Here is a 6,694-nt window from a genome sequence, read left to right on the forward strand (position 1 = left end):
ATCCACAAAACGTGCTTACCTCACAATACCTTTTTTTTTTTTTTTTTTTCCTATGCGTGGGAGGAGAAAATCTTCAATAAGACTCCCTCTAGTCCGCACTAGAGGGAAGTGTCAGATTTTTACTGACTAAAAAACTCCCCCGACTCACCTCACCCCTTTGGGGACCCCACTCGTTGGTGGATTGCTTCCGCAGGGGCTGATTTCGTCCTTGTTGGCTTCTCCTTTTTGTGCGGATCCCTCCTTTCCAGTTCATCTAGTTGACCCGCTTGGTTTCTGTTTCCTGAAAAACATTCATTTGCAGTATTAATCATAGGCTGGTAATAGTATATCTATATCTATGGGTTGACATCTATTCATTTCCTTCTATAAGTCTTTCCGCTTTCCTTAGCCGTTCGGCCTCCTCCTTCTGCTTCATGACGCTCCTTGCGAACTCTGCGAATGCTTCCCAAGAGGCTACGTCTTTAGTGATGTTCTGTGCTATGTCTTCAGTGTTGACCGGGGTGCTTTCTTCGAGTGTCGCTCTTTCAGATTCCCATGCAGGGCATACGAGAAGTGTATGTTCTGCGTCATCTCTGATTGATGCACAGTGGTGACATCCTGCTGTCGTTTCCTTTCCGATGCGGTTGAGGAATGCTCCGAAACACCCATGGCTGGTTAGTAGCTGGGTTGTGTGGTAGTCCGGTTTTGCGCTTTTCCTCCTTGTCCAGGCTGCGATTGATGGGATCAGTCGATGTGTCCATCTCCCTTTGTCTGCGCCGTCCCAGCGGACCTGCCATTCCGTCATGAGCTCCGCCCGTGCCGTCGCTCTTACTTTTTTCGTTCCCTCCTTTCTTCCCTCGTATACCTTCTTTCTTTCATGTGCCAGTAGGTCGATGGGTGGTACTCCAGCAATAACCAGTACTGCGCACTCGGATACTGTTGTATATGCCGATACGATTCTCAGTACGCCCCTGCGTTGTACTCTTGCGAGGTATTTCCTGGTTCTCTCCACTGCCATGCTGGGCGCCCATATTGGTGCACCGTATAGGATCACCGAGTGCACTACGCTGTTGAGTAGTTTTCTTCGGCATGGTTTGGGCCCTCCGATGTTGGGCATTAGTCGTCCGATGTTGTTGACAGCTCTTGCCGCTTTCTCCGCGGCATGCTCAGCTTGTTTCTTAAAGGTTAATTTGTCATCTAGAATTATTCCAAGATAAGTCAAATACCTTTTTAGTCTCACGTCGTATCCCGAAATGGTGATTTTCGGGGGTTCGATTTTTCTTTTTCTGGTGAACAAAACCGCCTCGGTTTTTTGTGGTGCAAGCTGTAGTCCGGCTTCCGTCATCCAGTCGTTCACCAGGTCGAGAGTGTCGTTTGTGGCGGTCTCGAGGTCCGTTATTTTCCTAGCCACAACAATGATAGCTACGTCGTCTGCAAAACCCACCAGCTTCGCTCCTCCTGGAAGTCTTAATTTAAGAACCTCACAATACCTAACCCAACCTAACCTAACCATCACCAAAGTCAGAGAATTCGACATTGCCAAAATATCCACAAAAAGTTCTTATCCTACCAAACTTCACCCATCTGAACCTAACAATCACCAATATCAAAGAATTAGACATTGCAAAAATATCCACAAAACGTGCTTACCTCACAATACCTAACCCAACCTAACCTAACCATCACCGAAGTCAGAGAATTCGACATTGCCAAAATATCCACAAAAAGTTCTTATCCTACAAAACCTCACCCATCTGAACCTAACCATCACCGAAATCAAAGAATTGGACATTGATTAATAATCCACAAAACGTTTTTACCTCACAATACCTAACCCAACCTAACCTAACCATCACCGAAGTCAGAGAATTCGACATTGCCAAAATATCCACAAAAAGTTCTTATCATACCAAACCTCACCCATCTGAACCTAACCATCACCGAAATCAAAGAATTGGACATTCATAAAATATCCACAAAACGTGCTTACCTCACAATACCTAACTCAACCTAACCTTACCATCACCGAAGTCAGAGAATTCGACATTGCCAAAATATCCACAAAAAGTTCTTATCCTACCAAACCTCACTTATCTGAACCTAACCATCACCGAAATCAAAGAATTGGACAATGATAAAATATCCACAAAACGTGCTTACCTCACAATACCTAACCCAACCTACCCTAACCATCACCGAAGTCAGAGAATTCGACATTGCCAAAATATCCACAAAAAGTTCTTATCCTACAAAACCTCACCCATCTGAACCTAACCATCACCGAAATCAACAAATTGGACATTGATAAATAATCCACAAAACGTTTTTACCTCACAATACCTAACCCAACCTAACCTAACCATCACCGAAGTAAGAGAATTCGACATTGCCAAAATATCCACAAAAAGTTCTTATCCTACCAAACCTCACCCATCTGAACCTAACCATCACCGAAATCAAAGAATTGGACATTAATAAAATATCCACAAAACGTGTTTACCTCACAATACCTAGCCCAACCTAACCTAACTATCACCGAAGTCAGAGAATTCGACATTGCCAAAATATCCACAAAAAGTTCTTATCCTACCAAACCTCACCCATCTGAACCTAACCATCACCGAAATCAAAGAATTGGACATTAATAAAATATCCACAAAACGTGCTTACCTCACAATACCTAACCCAACCAAACCTAACCATCACCGAAGTAAGAGAATTCGACATTGCCAAAATATCCACAAAAAGTTCTTATCCTACCAAACCTCACCCATCTGAACCTAACCATCACCGAAATCAAAGAATTGGACATTAATAAAATATCCACAAAACGTGCTTACCTCACAATACCTAGCCCAACCTAACCTAACTATCACCGAAGTCAGAGAATTCGACATTGCCAAAAAATCCACACAAAGTTATTATCCTACCAAACCTCACCCATCTGAACCTAACCATCACCGAAATCAAAGAATTGGACATTGCCAAAATATCCACAAAACGTGCTTACCTCACAATACCTAACCCAACCTAACCTCACCATCACTGAAGTCAGAGAATTCGACATTGCCAAAATATCCACAAAAAGTTCTTATCCTACCAAACCTCACCCATCTGAACCTAACCATCACCGAAATCAAAAAATTAGACATTGCCAAAATATCCACAAAACGTGCTTACTTCACAATACCTAACCCAACCTAACCTTACCATCACTGAAGTCAGAGAATCCAACATTGCCAAAATATCCACAAAAAGTTCATACCCCACCAAACCTCACCCATCTGAACCTAACCATCACCGAAATCGAAGAAATGGACATTGCCAAAATATCCACAAAACGTGCTTACCTCACTATACTTTATCCAACCTAACCTAACCATCACCGAAGTCAGAGAATTCGACATTGCCAAAATATCCACAAAAAGTTCTTATCCTACCAAACCTCACCCATCTGAACCTAACAATCACCAATATCAAAGAATTGGACATTGCAAAAATATCCACAAAACGTGCTTACCTCACATTACCTAACCCAACCTAACCTAACCATCACCGAAGTCAGAGAATTCGACATTGCCAAAATATCCACAAAAAGTTCTTATCCTACCAAACCTTACCCATCTGAACCTAACCATCACCGAAATCGAAGAAATGGACATTGCCAAAATATCCACAAAACGTGCTTACCTCACTATACTTTATCCAACCTAACCTAACCATCACCGAAGTCAGAGAATTCGACATTGCCAAAATATCCACAAAAAGTTCTTATCCTACCAAACCTCACCCATCTGAACCTAACAATCACCAATATCAAAGAATTGGACATTGCAAAAATATCCACAAAACGTGCTTACCTCACATTACCTAACCCAACCTAACCTAACCATCACCGAAGTCAGAGAATTCGACATTGCCAAAATATCCACAAAAAGTTCTTATCCTACAAAACCTCACCCATCTGAACCTAACCATCACCGAAATCAAAGAATTGGACATTGATAAATAATCCACAAAACGTTTTTACCTCACAATACCTAACCCAACCTAACCTAACCATCACCGAAGTCAGAGAATTCGACATTGCCAAAATATCCACAAAAAGTTCTCATCATACCAAACCTCACCCATCTGAACCTAACCATCACCGAAATCAAAGAATTGGACATTAATTAATAATCCACAAAACGTTTTTACCTCACAATACCTAACCCAACCTAACCAAACCATCACCGAAGTCAGAGAATTCGACATTGCCAAAATATCCACAAAAAGTTCTTATCATACCAAACCTCACCCATCTGAAACTAACCATCACCGAAATCAAAGAATTGGACATTAATAAAATATCCACAAAACGTGCTTACCTCACAATACCTAACCCAACCTTACCTAACTATCCTTGAAGTCAGAGAATTCGACATTGCCAAATTATCCACAAAAAGTTCTTATCCTACCAAACCTCACCCATCTGAACCTAACCATCACCGAAATCAAAGAATTGGACATTGCGAAAATATCCACAAAACGTGCATACCTTACAATACCTAAACCAACCTAACCTAACCATCACCGAAGTCAGAGAATTCGACATTGCCAAAATATCCATAAAAAGTTCTTATCCTACCAAACCTCACCCATCTGAACCTAACCATCACCGAAATCAAAGAATTGGACATTAATAAAATATCCACAAAACGTGCTTACCTCACAATACCTAACTCAACCTAACCTTACCATCACCGAAGTCAGAGAATTCGACATTGCCAAAATATCCACAAAAAGTTCTTATCCTACCAAACCTCACTTATCTGAACCTAACCATCACCGAAATCAAAGAATTGGACAATGATAAAATATTTACAAAACGTGCTTACCTCACAATACCTAACCCAACCTACCCTAACCATCACCGAAGTCAGAGAATTCGACATTGCCAAAATATCCACAAAAAGTTCTTATCCTACAAAACCTCACCCATCTGAACCTAACCATCACCGAAATCAACAAATTGGACATTGATAAATAATCCACAAAACGTTTTTACCTCACAATACCTAACCCAACCTAACCTAACCATCACCGAAGTAAGAGAATTCGACATTGCCAAAATATCCACAAAAAGTTCTTATCCTACCAAACCTCACCCATCTGAACCTAACCATCACCGAAATCAAAGAATTGGACATTAATAAAATATCCACAAAACGTGTTTACCTCACAATACCTAGCCCAACCTAACCTAACTATCACCGAAGTCAGAGAATTCGACATTGCCAAAATATCCACAAAAAGTTCTTATCCTACCAAACCTCACCCATCTGAACCTAACCATCACCGAAATCAAAGAATTGGACATTAATAAAATATCCACAAAACGTGCTTACCTCACAATACCTAACCCAACCAAACCTAACCATCACCGAAGTAAGAGAATTCGACATTGCCAAAATATCCACAAAAAGTTCTTATCCTACCAAACCTCACCCATCTGAACCTAACCATCACCGAAATCAAAGAATTGGACATTAATAAAATATCCACAAAACGTGCTTACCTCACAATACCTAGCCCAACCTAACCTAACTATCACCGAAGTCAGAGAATTCGACATTGCCAAAAAATCCACACAAAGTTATTATCCTACCAAACCTCACCCATCTGAACCTAACCATCACCGAAATCAAAGAATTGGACATTGCCAAAATATCCACAAAACGTGCTTACCTCACAATACCTAACCCAACCTAACCTCACCATCACTGAAGTCAGAGAATTCGACATTGCCAAAATATCCACAAAAAGTTCTTATCCTACCAAACCTCACCCATCTGAACCTAACCATCACCGAAATCAAAGAATTGGACATTGCGAAAATATCCACAAAACGTGCATACCTTACAATACCTAAACCAACCTAACCTAACCATCACCGAGGTCAGAGAATTCGACATTGCCAAAATATCCACAAAAAGTTCTTATCCTACCAAACCTCACCCATCTGAACCTAACCATCACCGAAATCAAAAAATTAGACATTGCCAAAATATCCACAAAACGTGCTTACTTCACAATACCTAACCCAACCTAACCTTACCATCACTGAAGTCAGAGAATCCAACATTGCCAAAATATCCACAAAAAGTTCATACCCCACCAAACCTCACCCATCTGAACCTAACCATCACCGAAATCGAAGAAATGGACATTGCCAAAATATCCACAAAACGTGCTTACCTCACTATACTTTATCCAACCTAACCTAACCATCACCGAAGTCAGAGAATTCGACATTGCCAAAATATCCACAAAAAGTTCTTATCCTACCAAACCTCACCCATCTGAACCTAACAATCACCAATATCAAAGAATTGGACATTGCAAAAATATCCACAAAACGTGCTTACCTCACATTACCTAACCCAACCTAACCTAACCATCACCGAAGTCAGAGAATTCGACATTGCCAAAATATCCACAAAAAGTTCTTATCCTACCAAACCTTACCCATCTGAACCTAACCATCACCGAAATCGAAGAAATGGACATTGCCAAAATATCCACAAAACGTGCTTACCTCACTATACTTTATCCAACCTAACCTAACCATCACCGAAGTCAGAGAATTCGACATTGCCAAAATATCCACAAAAAGTTCTTATCCTACCAAACCTCACCCATCTGAACCTAACAATCACCAATATCAAAGAAT

Source organism: Arctopsyche grandis, unplaced genomic scaffold (assembly GCF_051622035.1).
Source record: "Arctopsyche grandis isolate Sample6627 unplaced genomic scaffold, ASM5162203v2 HiC_scaffold_23, whole genome shotgun sequence".
Lineage (NCBI taxonomy): Eukaryota > Metazoa > Arthropoda > Insecta > Trichoptera > Hydropsychidae > Arctopsyche > Arctopsyche grandis.